We start from the raw sequence: 27,897 nt of genomic DNA on the forward strand, positions 1-27,897 counted from the left end.
GTATGAAGCAAATTGCCTTACATCACTTTTTAGGTAAAATTTAGCTACCTGTAGTCAAATCTACTGACAGCATTTTTAATAAATCTAACCAGTTCATTATAATCTTAAGCACAAACCAGTCTGTCTTCTTCTGTAAAGCAGTTTAGAGAAAAGCAAAAAAACAAATAGCAATGCAAGTCCATCTCTCCCTATTGTAAGCAATGATCTGTTCTGGTACATTCAGTTATTTATGAATTTTCTTAAAATGTGTGCATTACATTCAATTGAATAAAATTGTTCAAACATACCTTCTAGGTCTCAGGAGTTTGAATAATAACACAAATCTGAAGCAAGACCCGTAGAAAGCTCTGTCAGTAGCTAGATGGTGTGAGATTAGGATGTTTGTTTTGAAAAGCTGTAATATAGTTTGAGCATGAATCAGGAAGTACGAGCTGCAGATCATATGAAAGAGGTAATCAGGAAGAACAAGTAATACTTCTAAAACCAGAGTTAATTGTATGCATTCCTTCAGGTAAGAAACCATCACACCCTTTCAGCTGACTTCAATCTTTGATGATGTCAACATGCACTAAAGAGAACAGACTGGTCACTCTGTGTAAAACGTGAATTTAAACGCCGAGTAATACCTTCCTATGTGACTATTGTAGCAGCACAAAAAAATAAAGCAGTCTCACAAGCTTTTGTTTTAAAAGTAAAAAGTTATTTGTTTGTATGTATGTTTGTTGAAACCACTTACAAAAGGGAAAAAAACCCAGGTAGAAAAGGTTCACCTAGTAGAAGCATAGAACATGCTGAAAACATCTTAGACAATATTTATTATTTGGAACACAGCAAGAAAGTCCAAAAGCAGTGAGTGTGTTCCAGCAGCAGACCCAAACAGAATTCCAAGCAAAACCACAGCTAGTAACAGGCAGAAAGTCAAAGCTCAGCAGTTGTAAAATCCACAGGTTTTATTAAAAGTTAGTGCTTTCGCAGTGTTCACCACCACTTTCTTAGGGTAGAGTTGTAACTCTGACATATCAGCAAATTCCCAAAATACCCCCAGCACAAAATACAATTATCTCCATGTTCTAACAGTATCATGTAGTCCTTGGCACATACATATATGACACTCTTACACCCCCATTTCCCCAAATCTCTAATTTTCTCCTCAGTCTTTGTACAAAACACTCTGTTACCATTGGTAACAATCATCCTTATCTGTATACTTTTTTTATTTTTTTATTGTTTCACTGCATTTATGTACAGTTTTATACTGTTTTAACTGTATTTTTCATTGCTAGATACTATTTCATTACTCTAATTGCATGTTTACTGAATTACTTAACTGTAAACTGCTTTTTCATACTGAGAGTTGTATTTTCTGTTTTTGAGTGCTCTATCCGAGCTTTTCTGTGCATTTTTGATTTTTTTAGGTTTCTGTGTTCTACAGCTAGGAACTGTAATAGTGTGCATTACTATAATTGTCTGTTTACAGTTAAAAGCATTCTCTAGAGTCTGCTTGCTCCTTGATCTGTTTAAAACTTTCATTTAGTGACTACAGCTAGGAACTGTAATAGTGTGCATTACTATAATTGCATTTTTATTTAATTACTAAATTGTAAACTGCTTTTTCATACTGAGACTTGTATTTTTGCTTTGTGGGTGTTCTTTCTATGCTTTTAAAGTGAGGTTTCTGTGTTCTGCTCAGGTGGCATAATCTTGATAGAGGCCTGTAGTCTAGGCTGGTAGTTTTGTTTGAGTTTCCTGTGTTTCTGGCAGCCATTTTCTGCTGATTGTCTTCATTATTATTGAGAGTAACAGGGCCTCCTGACCTTCTGTAGTACGAGTGATTGGGTAATAGCAGGGACAGAGTAGTAATTTGATCTTCTAACTCTTCCATTCTTACTGGTATATAAACCCTGTGTCTTGAAAAGGTTGTGCTTGTATTGCTCAGGCTGTGGATTGTTTCATTACTGAAACTAAGTGGAAATTCCTTAAGATTCCAAGAGCAGGATAAGTTATTTCTTATATTTATTTCACTGAACTGCACTTCTGAAATGCTTATAATTGTGCTATACAGTTGATCTACTATATTTTGCACTGTTATAAAGTTTTTTTATTGTTTCACTGCATTTATGTACTGTTTTATACTGTTTTAACTGTATTTTTCATTGCTGGATATTGTTTCATTACTCTAATTGCATGTTTACTGAATTACTTAACTGTAAACTGCTTTTTCATACTGAGAGTTGTATTTTCTGTTTGTGAGTGCTTTATCCGAGCTTTTCTGTGCATTTTTGATTTTTTGAGGTTTCTGTGTTCTACAGCTAGGAACTGTAATAGTGTGCATTAACTATAATTGTCTGTTTACAGTTAAACTCATTCTCTAGAGTCTGCTTTCTCCTTGATCTGTTTAAAACTTTCATTTACTGGCTATAGCTAGGAACTGTAATTTTTCCCACGCACCCTCCCTAGTGTTGTGGTGTTCTTATACTTGGTGGCTTTGCAGTTGCCCACCCATACTGTATATTTGATCTGTGACACTCCTCCCAGTCTAGTGTCATTAGTTCATTCAATCTAATAGAAAACATTTGTGAAGGCCAACCCACTCAGATTCTTAACATTGAATTAACTTCTGTTCCAGCTTTCTCCATTTCCACTTTTACTGAAAAAAAAATTCTATGCTTGCTTCCCCCCTTTCCTGTTGTAGGTCTTGTCCAGATACAGATTTTCTGTGTCCAGGACTGTTTGTGAGCTCTTGAGCCCCCCCCCCCCACTTAAATAGGGTTAAATTATTCCTGGCGCCATAAAGTCTGCTCTTCAATTTTCCATTGCAACTAACCAGCTTTTTAGTTTTAGCACTCAAATCTGTTTCTTTGAGCTCAGCACTTGTTCATAACTCATTGTAAGCACTAAATAAGTTACAAATTACTACAGCACTCAACTTTCCTCACTTGTCTAGAGGGGAAACAATTTTTAGTACTTAATAAATAAGCACCTATTCAGGCATGTCTACAGGTCAGCTCCCAGTGTTTTCGCCTGTCTACCTGATGAATCTGGGCATCTTGGGACAATTCAGCAATTGCCTCATGTACACAGACAACTTTCTCCTCCTACCACCCAACACTATGACCTATGAGAGACGCACTTATATAGCCAAACTGGAAGCAAAGCTCTCTTCAACGAAGACTGGACTAGACAGTCAAGAGGATAAGGTAAACACTTGCATAGCACCACACTCATCACATAGTCCCTCAAAACCTACACCACCAAAACACACACACAGGAGCACAAAACACACACCTACATTTGTGGAGGCTCTCAGTAAAAATCTGCCCAAACAACTGAGACATACAAAGCAGAAATGCAAGCAACCTCCACTCCTCAGCACAACCCAAATGACACATAGCCCACATACTCAGTGTGCCACTCAACTACAGCCCATAAGGCATAAAGTACCAACACTCTAGTCATAGGTGACTGTATAGTCAGGCACACTGATGTTCCACTCACCAGGCTAAACAAGAAAAAAGTTACTGTCAGCTGCCTGTCGGGTTCCAGGATCCACCACATAACGCACGCACTCAGGTCACTCCACAACAAGCTCTCCAATCTTGTAGCCCAGGCAGGTATGACCCTAGCCCTGAGTAGCATCCTGCCATCACCCATAATGATACCACAGTACAAGGACAAAATGATTGACTTTAACAATTGGCTAAGCTTCTGGTGTCATTCTAAGGGAATCCAGTATCTGTCTGCCTGATCGACAGACCACACTGCTTTGTCAGAGATGGCCTGCACCTGTCGCCCTTGGGATTCCGGATAGGGGCAAAGGCTCTTGCCACCCCTATTGTGCCTTTTTAGGCAATGTTCAAATGACAAATTCACCACTGTAACAGGTACAAGAAAGCAAAATCTAAGGGTAATGCTACTCAGTGCTAGAAGTCTAAACCTCAAAATGCACTCACTCGAGGCACTCCTTAAAATGGAGAACATTGACATCTGTACAGTGACAGAGACCTGGTTCAAAGATCCAGAGAGCACCCCTGCATTACCAGGCTATAATTCATACCACACCTTTTGGCCATCAAAGCCGGACTAAAACACTAAAGGTGGAGGTGTGTCCATATTCATTAAGGATATCCACACCTCCAAGCTAGTTGCTCAGCATAATGCATCCGAGATTATCCAAGCTCAACTAACTCTTGGCAAAACCGCAATCCAGATTGTAGCTTGCTACAGACCCCCCACCATGCCCCAGGATTCCCACTCCTCTTTTCTTGATACACTGGAAAATATTAAGGTACAACCCAACACTCTAATAATGGGTGATTTCAACCACCCTACCATTAACTGGGAAAACTACTCGTGTACCAACTCTTTATAAGTACTTACATGAGTGCATGGATAGTGCTATCCCTAACAGAACCAAGATGCTATCCTCCAAAAGAAGGAAGCCAATCTGGTGTTCTTCTGCCATAAACAAACTCTACAACAGAAGAAAGAAACTGTTGCAAAAAAGAGTAAAATCCTACGACTGGAGGAACTCCCTGGTCAGTCTCAGTAAGAAGCTGAGATCCCTCATAAAATCCTCCAAAGCTAGTAATGAAAACAAAATTGCCACTGATTCTAAAGACAACCACAAAGCATTCTATAGCTATGTCAAGAATCTCAATGGCAACACTCAGATCTGATCTGAGTTACAGCACAATGACACTAAATATACAGAACCAACTGATATTGCCAACATCCTGGCAGATAGGTTCAGTGCTAACTTTACCCCCCCACCCCCACCCCCTAAAGGGCCCATCTTTATACCAGAAGAATGCAAAGTTCCTGTAATCATGGCTGCACAGGTAAAAACCTCACTCTCCAAAGCCAAGAACACAGCATCCATGGGACCTGACAACATCCCAGGCTGCCTTCTACATGAACTAAAGAATGAACTGGCACCCCACCTAAGTACCATGTTCAATCATAGCCTCACCTCAGGCTTTGTGCCCATTGAATGGCACACCACAATGGTTATCCCACTCCACAAAGGGGGGGGGGGGCACAGCAGATCCCAGGAACTACTGCCTCATTAGCTTGACGAGCCTGGTCTGCAAGACCATGGAAAGTATCATCATGGAACTCATAAAGAAAGACATTGGAGATCTCCAAACTCTGGACCCCACACAGTTCTGGTTTGTAAAAGGTAGACCATGTCTCCTAAACCTGATAGACTTCTTTGAAGTAGTCACCAAAGTCATAGATGAGGGTAAGGTGGTTCACACAGCCTATCGTGATCTCGCCAAGGCGTTCAACACCACCCCAACTCTGGAATTATAGATAAACTCACTAAATTAGGTATAAATCCCTATGTCACAAGATGGTTTGCCAACTGGCTTACTGACAGAAGCCACACTGTGAATGTAGCAGACTCCAAATCAGACTTCAAACCAGTGACAAGTGGAGTACCACAGGGTTCAGTCCTGGGTCCTGTCCTGTTTGGTATCTACTTCTTTGAAGTACAGGCTAACACAGAAGGTCTTTGGCTAACTAAATTTGCAGATGACTGCAAACTAGGAGCCATAATTGAAACTCCTAACAATGTGGACATCCTGCAAAAGGGCTTCACTGAGACAGATGCCTGGTGTCAAAGCCATGGTCTCAAGCTCAATGCCAAAAAGTGCATTGTCATCCCCCTTTGGTAAAAACTCTGTACCCATGAACTAACACATAGGTGGTAGTCTACTTAACATCGAACGTGTGATAAGAGACCTTGGGACACAGGTGGACAGTAGTCTCTCCTTTGATAATCACATCGCCACAGTGGTCAGGAAATCCTTCTGCATGGCACACCTCATCACAAAAGGTTTCTCATCCAGCAAAAAAGAGGTCATTGTTCCCCTCTACTCATCACTCATTAGACCCATTATAGAGTATAATGCCCCTTTTGGTATGCACCTCACAAGACATCTACAACAACTGGAAAGGCCGCAAAAATACCTCACAAAGAGGATTACTGGCCTCAAACAGATGCCTTATGCAGACCGACTCAAAAAACTCCAGCTTTACTCTGTCGCATATCGCCTACTCGGAGGCGATTTCTGCCTAACATACAAAGCTATGTCAAACCCAGAGCTGTTGGACATGCTCCACTTAAAGAAATCCCAATCCCTCCAAGCTACACACTCTAGGGACCTAAACCTTGTCACCACAATAAACAGAACATGCTGAGGGATAGATTCCTGTCCCAGAGACTTCCCATACTCTGGAACAGACTACCTATCTATAAGAAACAGAGCTCCTCATTAGCACTCTTCAAGAAAAATCTTGATGATTGGATGGGAAATAGGAAATTCACCCCAGGGATCACTTCTGTGGTTCTGCTTGGCAGGGGCACAGGAAAATAATTTTCTTGGGTGGTGAAAGCCAGGGTACCTTTTTGGCTAGGCTTGTATAGGCTCTAGGGCCAATAGCCTAGTACCTAACTATGAACCTATGAACCTGCTTAACTAAAACTTCTCTGAAAAAAAATCACCAAAATCCTTACTGTGATTTCTTTAAAGAGACTTGAAGCTCTAACTCATTTACCCTCTGCAATCACTTTCTCTAATACTCAAAAATCTATTCTCAAATAACGCAACCCAAAGTCTTTTTTTATATTAATTAAATGTATGCCACATCTGCCATCCAGCATTCTACCCACGTTAAAGAAATCTAGTATCACTCTCCAGTGACCTACAGGTCATCATCCTTTTACAAACTCCACTTTTTTACTTTTTTACCCACTTAGGCAACATGTTTTCTTTTCTAATCTGTCTGTTGGTAATCTGGATAATAGTTTGATATCTGCTTTACATAGTTATACTAATCTGTAATCGGCAGGGTCTATGTTATCCTTCATCTCTCATTTATATTATATCACCACTGATGCTCCATACATAGACTTTGGTATCTTCCTTTCAACTAAAATATCATTATTTGCTTTAAGTAAACTATTCTTATATGCATGTGTATTCTCTTATAAAAATAAACTAGATTTTCATCTAGCCTCCCTACTCCTTCTCCCTTCTGACATCAAAATGCTTCCATCATCTCCTCCAACGTCTTGTCTTGTTCCTCAGCTTTTTGTCCTCATAATCCAATCTGATCCATATCAAATCCATTTCTTGCCCTGTCCACACTCTGTTATAATACCTTATAGAATCTCCTGAAGGTTATCTTTATTTCTGTGCCAGTAATTCCGTCTTACTCCTTTCCATTTTCAGCCTCATTGCCCACACATTCTATTTTTGTATTTCATTTTACAATATAACAATTTAAAATTGGTTTTCCCATAACTACCATGTATGGCATTTCCATTTCTATTTTCATTTCTTCCCTCTCTTTTAACTGCTCTTTTACGTTTTTCCATTTCCTTTCCTAGCTTTTCTTCATCCCCTCCCACCTACTGAAGACCACTTGACTGACATTTTAAGTTCCTCACTTTCTTTGCTTGTTCTAGCCTTACTCTTTCGCTCTTGGCGAATAATGGTGCTGCGGTAGCGTTGTCGCCTCACAGTAAGACGTTGTCCTGTTCGATTCTTAGCTAAAGTGTCTTCTGTGTGGAGACATGCATGAATGGGCATACCTTCGTTGAAGGTTGTGCATCAGGCCTGGCAAGTCAGTACGTAAAAATCTACTGCCAATCATTAGCGAACCGGAGTTTCGCTGTGGAGACCCCTAACCGGGTCTAAAGATACAACAACATTGTATTTGCCCCATTCCATTCCCTCCCCCCCACTTCCAATTGCCCCTCTATTATTTTGCATTGCATTCTTTACCATTCCCTGCTTCCATTCATTCCTTTATCCCTTCAATGCCCTTCAGTCTCTCTCTCCAACCTTCCTTCTCCTCCAGTTCCATTGAATTTTCATCACAGTATGATTCAACAGTCTCTTTTCTGTCAACTCTATTTCCTCTATCACTCCCACTATGCTCCTATCAAAGGAATTTATCCACCCTGCTGGCTCTCCCCTTTTCATCTCTTGAAATGTGAAACCATGCACTGCCTCGCCTTTCTCTAGCCATACATCATACACCTGAATATTTTAAAGATTTTTTTTCCATGCCTTTCCTTAAATCTCTCTGACACCCCTTATAGACCTCCATAGCTCCAAACAATTGAGTGAGCTCTGCTGAATACTATTTTAAAAATACCCCTTCTACCTCCATGTCCCCTTTCTTCTCAAGATTGCATATTTTCTCTAATCATTCCTGTAATCCATATTTCTGTTCCCATTTGGACCATACCCCCCAATCATACAATTTCTTTCATTGTCCATTTCCCCATCACTCACATGCCCTCTACACAAACAACATTTTCATTTTCCTGCAACGTCTGCGTCCTCATCGCATCTCGTCATTCCCTGATTTACTGCTGCCACCTTTATAGAAGACTGATTGATCCCTCTTACTGTGGCCTGCTGTTTTTATTGTATGTGTTGGTAAGTTTATGAATGAGAAATTTGTACAGGTTGCCCATAGGAATGTTACAAGACAGTAATTTTGTAATGAAGCATTGAATAAAATAAGCTTGCATGTGTTTGAAATCTGTGGTCAGAAATTATTTGATCTAATATAAACTTTTGAGCTTGCAATTATTCATTTCATTAGCATTACTTTGTATGCATTCTTTAAACGTTAGCTCTCCTTCTGTTCTGTTTACTCATCTGGGCTTTCATTTCCCTTTACATTGTTTTATTCATAACAGTGCCCATAGTTGAAATTTGAATTTTATGTAATAGAGTCACACTAGTGTCATCACAAAACAGTGGTGCTTCCTAAAAAATATGAATGCCAAATGTACAAGAATCATAGAAAAGTACATTTCTGCTGGGGGATTTTAACCCTTCTACTCCCTGATGCTGGGGCTGTACCTCATCTCTTGCCACTTACATAGAGGCATTATTTGGTCCATCATCTGCATTATTTGGTGCATCATCTGCAGCCATCCTTAAAAGTTTTATTGAAGGAGGAAAGTTAATTCAGGGTGATCCCCAGATTTCTCAACCTATCTTTAAAAAATAAATAAATATATAAATAAACAAATAAAGAAATAAATGCACATATACATACATACATACATACATACATACATACATACATACATACATAAAAAATGGGAACTTGTTCAAGTTCAGTTTTTTCTTTCGGAAAACAGAGTAGACATATTTTGCAATATTCAGGCAAGCAGAGTTTCAAAATGCAGTTGTATGGAGGGTTGAAAAAGAAGAAAAGAAAATACTTCCAGAACCAGAAACAATGTAAAAAATGAGAATAACAAAATGACCCTTCTGCCCCCCCCCCCCCCCCAAGAGTTAGACCTTCATCATGCATTCTGGCACCAGATAGCCTCAGGTTCTTATTTTCATTTGATTCCACCACATGCCAATTAAACTGGGCTGGTATTCCACCACATGCCAATTAAACTGGCCTGGTATTCCACCACATGCCAATTAAACTGGCCTGGTATTCCACCACATGCCAATTAAACTGGCCTGGTATTCCACCACATGCCAATTAAACTGGGCTGGTATTCCACCACATGCCAATTAAACTGGCCTGGTATTCCACCACATGCCAATTAAACTGGCCTGGTATTCCACCACATGCCAATTAAACTGGCCTGGTATTCCACCACATGCCAATTAAACTGGCCTGGTATTCCACCACATGCCAATTATACTGGCCTGGTATTCCACCACATGCCAATTAAACTGGGCTGGTATTCCACCACATGCCAATTAAACTGGCCTGGTATTCCACCACATGCCAATTAAACTGGCCTGGTATTCCACCACATGCCAATTAAACTGGGCTGGTATTCCACCACATGCCAATTAAACTGGCCTGGTATTCCACCACATGCCAATTAAACTGGCCTGGTATTCCACCACATGCCAATTAAACTGGCCTGGTATTCCACCACATGCCAATTAAACTGGCCTGGTATTCCACCACATGCCAATTAAACTGGCCTGGTATTCCACCACATGCCAATTAAACTGGCCTGGTATTCCACCACATGCCAATTAAACTGGTCTGGTATTCCACCACATGCCAATTAAACTGGGCTGGTATTCCACCACATGCCAATTAAACTGGCCTGGAATTCCACCACATGCCAATTAAACTGGCCTGGTATTCCACCACATGCCAATTAAACTGGCCTGGTATTCCACCACATGCCAATTAAACTGGCCTGGTATTCCACCACATGCCAATTATACTGGCCTGGTATTCCACCACATGCCAATTAAACTGGGCTGGTATTCCACCACATGCCAATTAAACTGGGCTGGTATTCCACCACATGCCAATTAAACTGGCCTGGTATTCCACCACATGCCAATTAAACTGGGCTGGTATTCCACCACATGCCAATTAAACTGGCCTGGTATTCCACCACATGCCAATTAAACTGGCCTGGTATTCCACCACATGCCAATTAAACTGGGCTGGTATTCCACCACATGCCAATTAAACTGGCCTGGTATTCCACCACATGCCAATTAAACTGGCCTGGTATTCCACCACATGCCAATTAAACTGGCCTGGTATTCCACCACATGCCAATTATACTGGCCTGGTATTCCACCACATGCCAATTAAACTGGGCTGGTATTCCACCACATGCCAATTAAACTGGGCTGATATTCCACCACATGCCAATTAAACTGGGCTGATATTCCACCACATGCCAATTAAACTGGCCTGGTATTCCACCACATGCCAATTATACTGGCCTGGTATTCCACCACATGCCAATTAAACTGGCCTGGTATTCCACCACATGCCAATTATACTGGCCTGGTATTCCACCACATGCCAATTAAACTGGGCTGGTATTCCACCACATGCCAATTAAACTGGGCTGGTATTCCACCACATGCCAATTATACTGGTCTGGTATTCCACCACATGCCAATTAAACTGGGCTGGTATTCCACCACATGCCAATTAAACTGGGCTGGTATTCCACCACATGCCAATTAAACTGGGCTGGTATTCCACCACATACCAATTAAACTGGGCTGGTATTCCACCACATGCCAATTAAACTGGCCTGGTATTCCACCACATGCCAATTAAACTGGCCTGGTATTCCACCACATGCCAATTAAACTGGCCTGGTATTCCACCACATGCCAATTAAACTGGCCTGGTATTCCACCACATGCCAATTAAACTGGCCTGGTATTCCACCACATGCCAATTAAACTGGCCTGGTACCTCCTGTTTTGAAGCAGATGATATCTCAAGAGATGACAGAACATGTTCTCTCATACCAAGCAGAGAATTCATGAAGACCTGTACGAGAGCTTTCCCTTGTAAACTTTCAGAACATAGTCCCAAAGTTTAAAATGTTTCCTCTGCAATGCCTGTTACCCTTTATTTGTCCTTCCAGTTTTCTACTTAATTTGGATTTAGAAGATGCTTACCAATGCATTTAAATCGGCAACAATGTCTGCTCCTTTTCTGTTTCTCTGCATCTGGTTTACATTTTCAGTTTGCTGATGAAGAACATAAATGTCAAAGAAATGACAGTTCTTATAAATGCTCACAAATCTATGAACCATCTTTGGATACCAGGGCCACTGATAGTAACCACAGACAGAAGTATAGCTGGTTCAACCACCTGGGTCAGTACCACGAACCAGCTGCCCACCCCCTCAGCATTTCAAGTGAGAAGCAAAAAAAAAAAAAGCATTTCACTGTAATTATTTTATTGATATATTGTATTGATCAGCTTATTACATTTAGATCCACACACCCCCAGCTCCTCTATTGAATCGAAAAAAAAACACTTTACACTAATAAGTTGATTGTTACATTGAGTTAGAGCAGTGCTGTCCCAGGTCTTCTACTAAAAAACAAACTAAAAAAAAAAAGAGAAGAAAAATTACCATTCATTCTACTTCCATACCAACCAAGTGGTGAGAAGCATGACATGTCCCACTCCTATTACCCCAGCTATTCATGCCCCATTTCTGTGCCCTGTCCCCAACCTTCCTTCCACATCTTCTTCTCTTTCGGCTGCTCCCATTAGGGGTCACCACAGCAGATCATCTGTTTGCATTTCTTTCTGTCCTCTCCATATTGCTCTGTCACACCAACCACCTGCATGTCCTCTCTCACCACATCCATAAACCTTAACTTAGACCATCCTTTTTTCCTCTTACCTGGCAGCTCCATCCTTAGCATCCTTTTCCCAATATACCCAGCATCCCTCCTCAGGACATGTCCAAACCAAAGCAATCTCGCCTCTCTGACTTTGTCTCCAGACCGTCCAACCTGAGCTGACCCTCTAATATACTGATTCCTAATCCTGTCCATCCTTGTCACACCCAGTGCAAATCTTAACATCTTTAACTCTTCCATATCCAGCTTTGGCTCCTCCTTTTTGTCAGTGCAACCCTCTCCAACCCATACAACATAGCTGTTCTTACTACCCTCTTGTAGACCTTCCCTTTCACTCTTACTGGTACCCGTCTGTTACAAATCATTCCTGACACTCTTCTCCACCCATTCCATCCTGCCTGTACTGTCTTCTTCACCTCTCTTCCACACTCGCCATTACTCTGAACTGTTGATCCCAAGTACTTAAACTCATCTACCTTCGCCAACTCTACTCCTGCATCCTCACCATTCGTCTATTCTCCCTCTCATTCACACATACATATACTTAGCCCTGCTGGCCTTCATTCCTCTCCTCTCTAGAGCATATCTCCACCTCTCCAGGGTCTCCTCAACCTGGTCCCTACTCTCACTACAGATCACAATGTCATCTGCAAACATCATAGTCCATGGGGCCTCCTGTCTGATCTCATGTGTCAACCTGTCCATCACCATTGCAAATAAGAAAGGGATCAGAACTGATCCTTGATGTAATCCCACCTCCACCTTAAATGCATCTGTCACTCCCACCGCAGACCTTACTGTTGTCACACTAACCTCGTACATATCCTGTACCACTCTTACATACCTCTCTGCCACTCCTGACTTCCTCATACAATACCACAACTCCTCTCTAGGCACCTTATCATATGCTTTCTCCAAGTCCACAAAGACACAGTTCAACTCCTTCTGACCTTCTCTATATTTCTCCATCAATTCTCTCAGAGCAAACATTGCATCTATAGTGCTCTTTCCTGGCATAAAACCATACTGCTGATCACTAATCATCACCTCCCTTATTAACCTAGCTTCCACTACTCTTTCCCATAACTTCAAGCTGTGGCTGATCAGTTTTATCCCTCTGTAGTTACTACAGCTCTGCACATCACCATTATTCTTAAAAATAGGTAACAAAACACTTTTTCTCCACTCTTCAGACATCCTCTGACTTTCCAAGATTTCATTAAACAATCTGGTTAAAAACTCCACTGCCATTTCTCCTAGGCACCTCCATGCTTCCACTGGTATGTCATCTGGACCAATAGCCTTTCCATTCTTCATCCTCTTCATAGCTATCCTTACTTCCTCCTTGCTAATCTGTTTCACTTCCTGATTCACTATCCCCACATCATCCAACCTTCTCTCCCTCTTATTCCCTTCATTCATCAGCCCCTCAAAGTACTCTTTCCATCTACTCAACACACTTTCCTCGCTTGTGAGTATGTTTCCCTCACTATCCTTTATCACCCTTACCTGCTGCACATCTTTCCCAGCTCTGTCCCTCTGTCTAGCCAATTGCTACAGGTCCTTTTCTCCCTCTTTATTGTCCAACCCCTCATACAACTCTCCATATGCCTTACTTCCACATACCAAAACTAAATAAAAACCACTTAAATTGTATAAAAGGTTCGTTGATGACCATTTCATAGCGATAGAAGGTACTGAGAATGAATGTATAAAATCTGTTGATGAACTTAATGGCATTTCAGATTTTTTCAGTTTACTATAGGGGAAATAAGAAATGAAGTCCATTTTTACATGTTACTCTTAAATTGAGCTTAATTGAAAAAAACATTGAAATTAAAATATGTAGAAAAGGGACCTTGTATAGTGACTATCTACATTACAAAAGTTACCATCCACCATTTATAAAGAGAAATATACCAAGAGGGCAACTGATACGAGCATCCAGGATGACCACCTTAGATAGCGAATATGAAAAAGAAGTTTTATATATAATGTCCATGTTCACACAAAGAGGTTATAATCAACCTAGTATGAATAATAATACTGGAATTACTTTTATTGATGAAAAACAAACATGATGAGAAAATAATAGAAATTAACATGCATTATTTACTTTAGATATGTTGGTGGACAGCATAGGTATTAGGGAAATTATAATTATAATTATAATAAGAACCTGAACAATATTATAGCAATAACCCATGCCTGGGTGTGGGTAATGCTGGATTTACCCACCGTTGGTGTGGTGTGGTCACGAGGGCAAAGCCCGAGTGGCCAAACAAAGACAACCGTGGGTAAATCCAGCATTACCCACAACCAGAAGTGGGTTATTGTTATTATACAATGACATTATTTAAGAAAAAAAAAAGAATTACTTTTCTTAAATAATGGCATTGTATAATGCCTCCTTGCTGCCCTTCCGCAGCTGTCTGGTATTCTGCAGCAGTTCTGATGTACTGCGCATGCGTTTACTTCTGCAGTACATCAGAGCTGTGGGCAAAAGCAATGGAGAAAGCAAGATCTCCGTTGCTTTTTTAAAGTGTCTCGCTATGTTAAAAGGGTTTAAAATAGCGAGACAGCTTTAAAAAAACTTTTTTTAAAGCTGTCTCGCTATGTTAAACTCATTTAACATAGTGAGATAGGTTGTAAAAAGCAACGGAGATCTTGCGTTCTCCGTTGCTGTAAAAAAAAAAAAAAGAGTTATATTAATTGAAAAAGTCCAGGCGACTGGACCTTTTTCCATTACTATAACTCTGATTTACAACGTGCACGCTGACCAATATATTAATGCGGGGCCATTGTATAATAGAATGTAATTCTGACTTGTTCAAAGTAGTAGAAAATGAACCTAAATTTATATATATAAAAGAAACACTTGCTTTTAATCTATGTTACAAAAGGAAAATACTAAGAAAGAAATACCAGTAACAAATAAATGAAAAGGGATGTATACTTGTGGAATGTGCAAAATATGCATATATATATATATATATATATATATATATATATATATATATATATATATATATATACACACACATTAGTCCATATATAGCATTGGAGCATTTAAAATGTACTATCCAAGGCCAAGAATACAGCTTCTATGGGACCTGACAATATCCATGGCTGTGTCCCACATGAAATACAGAGTGAACTGGCACTTCACCTGTGTGCTCTCTTCAGTCACAGCCTCACCTCAGGCTTTGTCCGTACCGAATGTCACAATGCTACAGTCTTCCATCTCCGCAAAAGAAGAGCGACTACAGACCCTGTTAACTATCTCCCCATTAGCCTGACGCGTCTGATATGGAAGGCTATGGAACGCATAATCATGGACCTAATAAACAAGGATATAGGGAATCTCCAAACTCTGGATCCTACACAGTTTGGTTTTGCGAAGGGTAGATCATGCCTGCTCAACATGGTTGACTTCTTTGAGTCAGTCACCAGAGCTGTGGATGAAGGCAAGGTGGTTCATACAGCCTACCTTGATCTGGCCTAGGCCTTTGATACCATTCGCCACTCAGGAATCATAGAAAAACTCACTAAGCTGGGCATCAACCCTTATATCACTAGGTGGGTTGAAAACTGGCTCACAGATAGAACCCACAGTGTGAAAGTAGCTGACTCCAAGTCAGACTGCCGACCGGTCACAAGTGGAGGCCCACAGCTTTTAGTCCTGGGTCCTCTCCTGTTTGGTATCTACTTCTCTGAAGTCCAGGCTAACATGAAGGGATTCTGGCTGACAAAGTTCACAGACAATTGCAAGTTGGGAGCTATTACTAACTCCCCAAGTGATGTTGACATCCTACAGTAAGGCCTCACTGAGACCAATGACTGGTGTCAGAACCATGGTCTTAAGCTCAATGCCAAAAAATGTGTTGTCATCCTCCTTGAGAAAAACCCAGTTTCCTTCAATTACCACATTGATGGTAGTCCACTGAACACAGAAGGCGTTATATGAAATATGGGAACACAGGTTGACAGCAACCTCTCTTTTGACCACCACATTGCCACTGTGGTCAGAAAGTCATTCTATGTGGCACATCTCATTACTAAGTGTTTTGCATACAGTAAGAACGAGGTCATTGTCTCCCTCTACTCTTCCCTAATTAGGTCAATCATTGAGTACAATGCCCCATTTAACATGTACCTCACTAGACACCTGCAACAACTGGAGAGGCTGCAAAAGTACCTCACAAAAAGAATCGTAGGCCTTAAACACGTCCTATATGGACAGACTCAAAAAACTACAACTATTCTCTGTCTCATATCACTTACTTAAAGGAGATCTCTGCTTGACTTACAAAGTCATGTCTGACCCAGCTGTGTTAGAAATGCTACAGCTAAACAAATCCCAATCCCTCCACACCACACTCTCCAGAGACCTCAACCTCAGTACCACAATCAACAGAACATGCTGGAGGGACAGGTTCATACCCAGAAACTGCCCATGCTATGGAATAGACTTCCCATACATGTCAAGCAGAGCACCTCACTGGCCCTCTTCAAGAGAAATCTTGATGAGTGGATGGGGAATAGAAAATTCACCCTGGGGGTCACTCCAATGGCTCTACTTGACAGATGCAGAAGGAACTAAGGTCAGGCGGCACAATGCCAGGGTAATCCTATGGGCTAGGCTTGTAAAGGTTCCAGGGCCATTAGCCTAGTACACACCTATGAACCCATGTCAATTACAGGGAGATTCACATGTAAGCCTATAGGAGTAGTCTATATTGCATTATGTTTAGGATGTCCAAGGTATTATATAAGCATGACTACTCATACTTTATAAGTTAGAATAAAGGAACATCTTTATGCACTTAAGGTGAAATATACAACAACTGCATTGTTTAAACATACTTTGATTTGTAGTAAATATAAAAAAAAAATATTTTGCTTTATTACAACTCTCTTTGGACAAAAGAGAAGGATGTTCACAAAAATCAGTTAAAAGAATACAAACTATATGGCAAGTCAGGCTGAATGCAGATGAGATACCTGGGTTAAATGAATCTATAAATATAAATTGTTTTTTGAAAGATAGAAGGCTAAATATTTTTAAAAAATGGACCTATATAATTATTTTATATATTGTTATAGTTTTGCATGTAGTTTAGCACAAGAAAAGTTTTCATTTGTTTTATATAGTGTTTTATAAGTGATTTAGGAATGTTGGCACTTTAAATTTTAATTAATATTATTGATGTAATAATTGTTTTTAGTGATCATAGATTATATAAAAATTTTGGATTTTATGTAAAACCTTTTTTCTGAAGAAGTTGTTTTAAGATGAAAGCATTTAATAAAGAAGGTTTAACGTTCAAGACTACTGGTTATTTGTGCTACCCTCTGAATTTAGATGTTTTTTATTTGGTTTTGATAATAGTTACCACTTGTCACTCAGTCTCATTTGTTTTTTGTTTTTTCCTCCTTCCACAAATTTAAAAAAAAAATAATTTCTTCTTTTAAACTGTAGCAAACTGATGGCTACAAATGTAACACGCAGTTGCTATAGTTTAGATCCCCCCTTGATGGAGAGCTGCTGTGCTCAGGTTTTAACAAAAAAATAAATAATAAAGAGAGAGAGAGAGAGTTTGTTTTTTTTCTTTTTTTTTTACTTTTAAACTGCAGTAAACTGCTTGCTACAATGTAGAAGCAGTTGCCATAGTTTAGACCACACACAGAGCACTACAGCTCTCAAGTTTGACATCAAATGCAGTACTGGTATTGTATTAAACAGAGATCTGGATCAGCTGATCATGCCCACCCCAATACTCTGCACCTAGGGCAATTGCCCTTTTCACCCCACCCTAGCTACACTACTGACCAAGGCAACATTGTAGTGATATGGTACATAAACAAACAAGAGGATCAAGACCCTCCACCCCCACTCCCACTTTGTAGACCAGCTATTGTAGCCTCAGATTTATCAACTCAGTTCAAATATTCCATCCAGGCTACATACACGTTGTCAAGCAAAAACATGTACAAGACAACCTCAGCAGGTCCATGGCAAACCCTCATGTATGGACGTTGAGCCTGAGGGCCATCCTGGAATTAGCTTACCCATGGGAATCTCCTTAAGTAGGCCTGTTTGCTTTCAGCCAAAACTGACACAAACAAAGTCAGTTGAAGGACTCCATGCAAGCAGGCCTGAAAGACAGATACTTTTCAATCTCATGGACAAGAATGTTCCTGTATAGCTTTTCCACCATTTCTTCTAATTACCAGGGTTCTGCTCAAGATTCAGAAGGACCCTCCAAAGATAATTGTGGTGTCATGCTTTTGACCCAGGCAACAATGGTTCAACCTTGTTTTGAAATTGGCCAAGAGCAACTATCACAACCTTCTTCACAGAAAGGACTTACACAGGACAGGGGAAGTCTGATGCACCACAATGCCCAATCTCTTCAAATGACTGCCTTGTCAGTAACATTTGAGTACCTTTCAGCACCATTTGTTCTGGGGATGTGCAACAGATATTAATGAAGGCAAAAAAGTGCTATTAGAAAATTCTACATGGATAAGTGAAAAACATTTTCCAGTTAGAGCCATTACAAGAAACAGGATCATTTTAAGGTTCAGACTCCTGTGATTCTTCAGCATTTGTGTCAGTTAATATCCTGTGGTCTTTCTTGCACTGATATCAAGATTAATCTTTTAGCCATTTCTTTATGTCTGTCCTGCGATCCCCCATTTTTACTTTATCTCTGACGGAACAGTTTTTGAAGGAGTTTTACATAGCCATCCAAAAAGTAGACAGGTACCACCTGGATCTTAATTTTGTTTTAGAAACACTTACTCTGTCTTGTTCTTAACTGGCTCACAAGGCTAATCTTGGCTTTTATCCTGGAAAGCAGAGTTGTTAATTGCTCTGTCTTCTGTAAAAAATGTATCTGAGTTATAAGTTCTTATGGTGAGTTTTTCCTATATTGTTTTTTGTAAGGAATGGGTAACTTTGAGAACAAATGTTTGCTTTTTACTTAAAGTCATTTTAAAGCTTAGGCTAAGCCGTGCAATTCCTCACTCTATTTTCTTTACCGGTCTAATCATGAGGGAAAAATAATTCTCCACCCTCTGGATGTATTTCAGATGCTGCATTTACAGAACGTAATCCTTAATGACTTTTGATCATCTGTTCTCCACCCTCTGGATGTATTTCAGATGCTGCATTTACGGAACATAATCCTTAATGACTTTTGATCATCTGTTTCTCTCTTACCAGCCGTGATGGGAGTAATATATTACAATATGTAATATATTACAATTTCTAGTAACTAGTAATATAACTAGTTACTTTTTCAAAACAGCAATAAAGTAATAGTAATATATTACTTTTTTTAGTAACTAGTAACTTAAATGTAAGTTACTTTTGAGTTACTTTTGCTTAAACCAGTGATTCTGAATGTGGGTGATATTGCCCCTAAAGAGTGATAGAAAGCTTCCAGGGGCCTTGGATAGTATGGATAGTTATCAGATGTTAGGAGGTAATACAGATTTTGAAGGGGCAATCTGAATAATAAATTACAGCATAATGTTGGCATGACTCATACCATGTAGCATTCATAACATACCTCTCAGCTGTACCAAATTCCTCAACATTTCCCGGTTTAGGGCTCAAAATAAAATATAAATTGCTGATAGGCCCCCTTAATTCCTGATTTTGATGTGCAGACAAAGCATCAGAAACATCCCACTTCTAAGAGGCTTTAATTAAAAAAAAACACCCCATGATGGTGGAGTGTTCTTTAAGGAGGACCATATGCTACTCCTTACAGACTGCAGGAACAACTGCCGAGGTCATTGATTTCATGACCCACATGGAGATAATGCCAGAGGAGGGGTATACGGATTCAGATTCAGGCATCTATTATTATAATTCACTTACTTGTTATACCAATGATTATTATGACAAGACTTTAGTTTCATATTAAGATTAATAGAGTACACAGGTCTTTTATATATGTTAGAGTTACGGATGTATGCTATTTCAATGAATTTCTGTAAGGGTGCAGCTAAAGTGACATCAGTGTGTATATGCTATAAGTGTGGTAGGGTAGAAAGTAGAATGTAAAGTGTTTTATATGCCTATTGCCTACTACTTTCCTTAAGATTTTTTGTTACTGCTGTAAAGTGACTTTAACTAGTGTTACTGTGTGAATGTATATTTTCAAAGTTAATATTCAATTGGGAAATATTTTCACAATTATTTGAATGTAGGTATCCTACAATTCCATTGGAATGGGCAGAGTTACATTATTATACATGCAAATTTTATGATGACTAGTGTCCAGATTTTTGGCCAGTTTTACCTGCTTTTCTTGGGCATTTGTCCAGATTTTTGATGTCTACAGGTTAAGAGGAATGATTCATAACAGATCATTAGAATTAGTCTGGAGCATAATTTACTTCATTTTTAGCACTGCAAAGAGGTGAAAGCTAATGATGACTGGACTCTGGCTCTGACTAGGTACTGTGGGACACTAACCCACTAAAACACCCCCTAACACTGGGACAATTCTAGCCTGCTAGAGATTGTATCCTTAGCGTTCCATGTAATAAACAGTATTGGTTATCCATACTGCCATCAATCAGAATCGAACTCACCACTCATTGCTTTAACACCCAACACCGCAACAAGCAGGACTCTTAATGTAGATCTGTGATCAACCAACTTTAGTCTTGACAATTTTTTGTTATGCTCTTTTTAAAATACTTTTTGGGTTTCGAATTTTAGTTGCTGAAAATACACAAAATGGGATAGGTTTGTATAGGTTTTGTGCTGATGGCTGCATATGGTTTGGTTTAATTATTATTTGTGACTCTCTAGCTATAAAGATGAGTCATCTCATTTCTCCACAGTAGATCATCAGTCTGCAGAAAAAGTGGCAGAAGAGTTTTACAGGATCGAGTTGCCAGCCCAGTGCCCAACCTTCCTCAGAAGGCACACACACCTAGGGCTAATTCAGAATGTCCAATCCAACTATAGCATTTCTCAGGAATGTGGGTGTAAATCCACACAAACACAGGGAGGGCATGCAGACTCCACACAGAAGGTACCCCAACTGAGAATTGAACCAGAGAACCTCTTACTATGAAGTGATTACACTAACTGCTGCACCACTGTGCAGCCCAACTGCTCTGCTGAAGTTTTTCAACTGTTAAATGCTATTCATCATTGTAACATTGTGTATATAACTTTAATAATACACTTATATGCATGCACTTACTTGTGCGAGTAAATCTCAATATTATAACTGATAAAGTATACTTTTGTAAAAGTAATATATTACTTTAGTTAATAACTAGTAATAGTAATGTATTACTTTCTAGAAAAGTAATAAGTAATAGTAATATATTACTTTCACTGAAAAGTAACTAGCAATAGTAACTTATTACTTTTATAAGCAAATAGCACAACACTGCTAATGAGACAAATAAGTATTTATATTTTTAATCCAAGACTACATGTACCATGTGATGGTCCCTAAAATGAATACAATCTGCTTAGTTGTTACTGAGCTCCTCTGTCCTGGGAACATGACATACAGTCATTGATCCTAGCTACTGGTATAATTTGTCACTTTTGTAGAGCATTACATATGCAAAAAATAACATGCTCCAATAATAGAAGTGCAATTTTAAGCAGCTGCACAAAATCATAGTAACAAACTTCATCTCTACTGCCAATTCACAGCCCAGCAGATGTGAGTAATTCAGCCTTGCAAACCACTGAACCAGAACCATGCTTTGCCATTCAAATAAATATTTGCATAAGCAGCACACATTACTAGTTCCTTTAACCCAAACTTGTTGTTTGCCTAAGAAGCACAAATATTGTAGTCAAACAAAAACATAGGTGTATGTATTACTATTTGTGCTTCATTTTGTCCATCCATTTATTTCACAACTTGCTATTTTCCCATTTCTGAATTTGCTGTCTCCGTATATCCACCTCTTTAATTATCATCTACTTTCAGCTGTTCCCGTTAGTGGTCCCCACAGCGGATCACCTGTTTCCATTTCTTACTGTCCTCAGCATCTTGATCTGTATCACCAACCACCTGCATGTCCGCTCTCACCACATCCATAAAACTTATCTTAGGCCTTCCTCTTTTCCTGTTACCTGGTAGCTTCATCCTTAGCATCTTTTTCCCAATATACTCAGCTTCCTTCCACAGCACATGTCCAATCCAATGTAATCTTGCCTCTCTGGCTTTGTCTCCAACCCTTCCAACCTGGGCTGACCCTCTAATATACTTATTCCTAATCCTGTCCACCCTTGTCACACCCAGTGCAAATCTTAACATCTTTAATTCTGCCACATCCAGCTCAAACTCCTGCCTTTTTTTCAGTGCCACTGTCTCCAACCCATATAACATAGCTGGACTCACTACCCTGTTGTAGACCTTCCCTTTCACTCTAATTGGTACTTATTTGTCACAAATCACTCCTGACACTCTTCTCCACCCACTCCATCCTGCCAGTACTCTCTTTTTCACCTCTCTTTCACCTATTGAACTATTGACCCCAAGTATTTAAACTCATACACCTTTGCCACCTCTACTCCTTGCATCCTCAACATTCCTCTATCCTCCCTCTCATTCACACACATATATTCTGTCTTATTCCTGCTGACCTTCATCCCTCTTCTCTCTAGAGCATATCTCCATCTCTCCAGGGTCTCCTCCACCTGTTCCCTACTCTCACTACAGATGACAATGTCATCTGCAAACATCATAGTCCATGGGGACTCCTGTCTGATCTCATCTTTCAACCTGTCCATCACCACTGCAAATAAGAAAGGACTCAGAGCTGATCCTTGATGTAATCCCACCTCCACCTTAAACACATCCATCACTCCCACTGCAGACCTCACCACTGTCGCACTACACTTGTACATATCCTGTACCACTCTTACATACTTCTCTGACATTCCCAACTTCCTCATACAATACCACAACTCCTCTCTAGGCACCTTGTCATATGCTTTCTCTAAGTCTACAAAAACACAATGCAAGTCCTTCTAACCTTCTCTGTACTTCTCCATCAACACTCTCAGAGCAAACATTGCATCTCACCTCTTTAATATATATATAGAAAAAGAGAGAGATACATAGGTTCATAGACTAAGTTCATAGGTTCTTAATAAGCTTATGCTGAATGAAACGATCAGGTCAGCCAGGCCATCCAGTGTGGGTGAGTATCAGTGACCCACACCAAGTAGATTTTCTGCACATTCTCTGGTGAGAATTTTTAGTTATCAGTATACATGAATGAATGTGTATTTATAAACATGTTTGCACACATGCTTTGTGCCACAGTATCCACAGGAACATTCATGATGGCCTAGTACTCATGATCAACTGCAAGCACATCAACAAAGCGTATCACACAATTAAACAGCTGAAAATGGACAATGGAGAAGGTTGTGGTTCGCTGGTTATGTATAACAGTGTGCATGAAGATAAGAATAGAAGCATACATATATATATATATATATATATATATATATATATGGATTCACTTCAAAAGCTGGAAATATTGAAATCTCGAATTTCAGTATCTCAAGCCCAAGAAGTGGAATCCACAAAACAACGAAAACTAAAAACCACGAAATTCAAAACATCGAATACCAGAAGTTTTGAATTTCGTGGTTTTACTAAACACACACACACCATCCACCACACAAACACACACAATCACTCTACTACATGAAAGCAGGGGGCACAAGCCCTCCTGTATCTCCCATTTGGGGGGGCTGTGCCCCCCCACTTAAATATTGTCACTCCGAGGTTGGACTACATACAAACACACACAAAACACCATCACACAAGCTACATTCTCTTCGCGCACACATATCACAGCAGCAAAACACAATGACACACACCACAGCCCCTACCCAAACCCCTTAACACACACACACACACACACACACACACACACACACACACACACACACACACACACACACACACACACACACACACAGACTTACCTGAATACATAACTATAGCGGAACTTTAGAAGTGCGAAATTCAAAACTTCCAGTATTCCAGGTTTTGAATGTCGTGCTTCTAAACTTTCGCTATTATGTGGATTCGGCTTCTTGGGTTCAAAATACTGAAATTCGAGATTTCAATATTTCGAGCTTCTGAACGGAACCAATATATATATATATATATATATATATATATATATATATATATATATATATATATATTCACATGTACTTAAAAATGTGTGTTTGTGTATGCAGCTAAAAATAAGAGAATGTTTATACATGAATTTATATGCACATATATGTATATTAGTAATCATAGCTGCATTTTTTTAAATTGGGAAAACCAGTGGACCAGGGATAAATAAACAATGCAATTGCTTCAGTGACCCTTTTTTTTTAAAAGACAGTTGGATCTTTTGAGTTCACTACACTTCACAAAATAGCAGTGGACATCCATCATCAGGTTTCTACTACAAACAGATTTTGCTTACATTTGTGTCAGCAAGCGTATTATATCACTTACATCATAAAGCTACAAACACAGATAGCAAGTTTCCAAATCCCAGATCATATGGTCAGCATCAGAAGATTTGTTAAAAATTAAATAATTTCACCCAAATGACCACCATATACACATCAAAATAAATCATTTATAAATAATTGTAATATGGTTTATGCATAGATCATTTTAAAATTATTAGTAAGATTGCTGTATCAGCATACATATATAATAGGAACACAGTGGTGCATAACTGGGGCAATAAGAAAGGTCTATATTATGTAATCGAAGAGTCTCTTCTTCGAACACATAATAATCAACACATATACAGCGAATGCTGTAAACCGTTTACGGCCACATCCTCAAATTTTTCCTTGGGAAATAATTAATGTGGCCGTAAAATTAAAAAAAAAAAAAAAAACTTTAAAACACTAATCAAGTGGGGGGGTTTCACCCCTCATCCCCCCCGATGTGGGGGGCTGTACCCCCCACACTCCCCTAACTAAATATACCAACTTCAAGATCGCTCTAGATTGAAGAAAAGGGCAATTCCCAATAATGGCCAATTGAATTTTTTCCTGAGGAAAAAATTCGAGGACGTGGCCATTCGCGGTTTACAGCATTCGCTGTATATGTGTCGATTATTATGTGTTTGAAGAAGAGATTCTTCAATCACATAATATAGACCCAATAAGACAATTACAGGATGTCTACTTATATTGACCAGCATATTTCAAATGCACCTACTTAACACTCTTCTTAAAACTGACCAGTGTCCAGCTAGACATAACCGGTCTGGGCAGACCAGCTAAAGATAAATTTACTGTAGTGAAACTTCAGGTAATATGTTGTTGGCAGGTGAATGAATTCAAGCCAAAAAAAAGAGGACTGTAGTACATGAGGAGTTTGAAAGTAGAACTTGAATCAAACTCTTCACCCGAGCCCTCTGAGCTAAGCTACCTGTTTACATGAGAAGTGAAATACATAAACCACAGCCATTGTATTTGTTTAAAATTGCACAGATAAATACGTAGAATACTAATAAAAATACTAAGAAACCTGTTATAGCATTTGATATTCGGTCAAACAAACAGCCTTGGCAGGGAAGAATTATGAAAGAACTGAGAGGGCAAATGAGGGTGTAGTCTTATAAGAAGCAACTCAGAGACAAAATCTACACTGACGGACATCACTGGGGTATTATGCATCTGCACTAATTCAGTAGATGGGGTGCTCTCATGGATCACTTAAGAAACATGCCCTGGGCAATCCATTGGCCTGTTCTCCTTAACTCACCAAGCAACAAGGGATGAGTAGCAAAAAGTGAGTGGCTTTGTGTGGGCAATGTTCTCAGCATCCCTTTCAACCTCTTAAAGCAAAACAAATCTGGACAAAGCTCCTATAATAATGAGGGACAAATACCCCAAATAAGGACATATTTCAAATATTGTTCTTATCAACTTAGTACATTTAAAAATTGATACAATAGCAGAATTTGTGTTAGCATACATTTTCTGAAAGATGTGAAGTCTGAAATTCAAATATACATAATTAGTGATTCCAATCCTTGGTGATTTGCCAAGAAAACACAAATGTTATGAGGAACAAACCAAAAACATGAGGCAAAAATCTGGCAATTCTGTGAAAATCTGGACATTTAAGGGTTCCCCTTCATATAATCGAATGTCTCTAAACTCAAAAGTCATAAACTCAAAACCAGAATCTCAAACTTAGAGAAACTCTAACATATGAAAGGGACAAAAAAAAAATTAACACCTTTCAAATGTGCACCCACCCACACCCCCCTACTTAATACCTACTCCGAGATCGCACTATAGTGAAGAAAAGGGAAATCTCTCATTCCACGCTATAAGCATAAGCGCAAAACGGAATATTTTCCATTCCTCCACTATAGTGCAGTCACGGAACATTCACATTTAAACTGCTAGGGTACAAGGGGACCTGGCCCCCTACAATAAGGTAAGTTAACTTTTTATTTTTTTAAACCTAAGGCTCCCATTCACAATTTCGAGTTAATGGAATTTCGAGATTCTGGTCTCGAGATTATGAATTTCCAGCTTCCATCCATCTGATCTTGTGAAGGGGAACCCATTTAAGAGATATGGTTCTCAGTGGTATGAGAACAAAACCAAACAGTTTATGAATGGACACTGTAAAGAAACTATTCCCATCCACTGTTGCTTAAGCTACCACCTGACTGATATTTGTCTGATCAGACTTGTAGCAATGGTGTTAGGTTCCTATGGCTCTGCACTGCCAGTTGAGGTCAGATCTCTTCAGAGCAGTGGTACAGCATTATTAAGGCATCTTTGTATTTTGTCATTACTTTTCCATCATCGTCATCAGCAACCCCCCTTTTCCCATTTTTCTACATGGGTTCGGGGTGTTGTGTTAACTGTTGCCATCTCTCCATTTCAATGCCACACTCCGGTCTTCTTCGACACTCATGCCTGACTGTCACACAATCCATCCACTTCTTTGCTGGACGTCTTCATTTCTTCTTACTTTCTTCCTGTCTGTTCCAAATCTTTTTCATAAGATTGTCTTCTGCTTTTTTGTACATGTCTGCACCACCATAATCTGTTCTCTTTGATATATTCTGCAACTGGAGCTACTTTGGATTCTGTTCTTATGTCTTCATTTCTTTGTCTGTCCCACAGTTTGCATCCTATCACCCTTCTCAGGAACTTCATTTCCATCACCTCTTGCTTCCTCATGTACTCTTCCTTTACTGCCCAGGTTTTTGTACCGTACAGTAGCACCACTATCTTGTACACCTTACTTTTCAGTGTCTTTGGCATTCTTTTGTCATTCACTGCACCTGAGACTCTGTGCTAATTGGCTGCAGCTCCTCTGATTCTAGGTTTGAACTTTTCATTCAGACATCCTTTCTCCTCAACCACCCCTCCCAGATACCTCAGGCTGTTAACCTGTTCCACTATCTTCCCTTTTATCCCTATTCTCAGCTTTTTCTGATTTCCCCAATTTGCTGCCATTACCACCGTCTTATCTGTGCTTAGGTTCATCCCATGTGCCTTCAGTTTTGCATTCCATGCTCCTATCCTTTGCTGAAGTTCTAGCTCAGAGTCTGCCTGTACTGCTGCATCGTCTGCATACAGCAGCTTTGTTGATCTGTCCCCACCAAACTGTATGCTGATGTAGTCCATCACCAGTATGAACAGCAGTGGGCTCCGAGCTGCACCCTTTTGCACAC

At 39.6% G+C, this 27,897-nt stretch overlaps 1 protein-coding gene across 3 annotated transcripts in view; it reads right to left on the reverse strand.

Moving 5' to 3' along the window:
* Positions 1-27,897, reverse strand: part of LOC122794684 (lipopolysaccharide-induced tumor necrosis factor-alpha factor homolog) — a 260,987-nt gene that overhangs the window by 201,257 nt on the left and 31,833 nt on the right. Inside the window, exon 1 of one of the 3 annotated variants that reach the window (XM_044063310.1) lies at positions 288-474. The exons of 1 other annotated variant lie outside the window; for it this stretch is intronic. The gene's annotated coding sequence lies outside the window, so the exon portion shown is untranslated. Of the gene's footprint in view, positions 1-287; positions 475-27,897 lie in introns of those variants that run through there. One more of the 3 variants, XM_044063312.1, reaches the window with a different exon arrangement.

The sequence above is a fragment of the Protopterus annectens genome, chromosome 2.part1 (genome assembly GCF_019279795.1).
Source record: "Protopterus annectens isolate FY-2018-M chromosome 2.part1, PAN1.0, whole genome shotgun sequence".
Classification (NCBI taxonomy): domain Eukaryota; kingdom Metazoa; phylum Chordata; order Ceratodontiformes; family Protopteridae; genus Protopterus; species Protopterus annectens.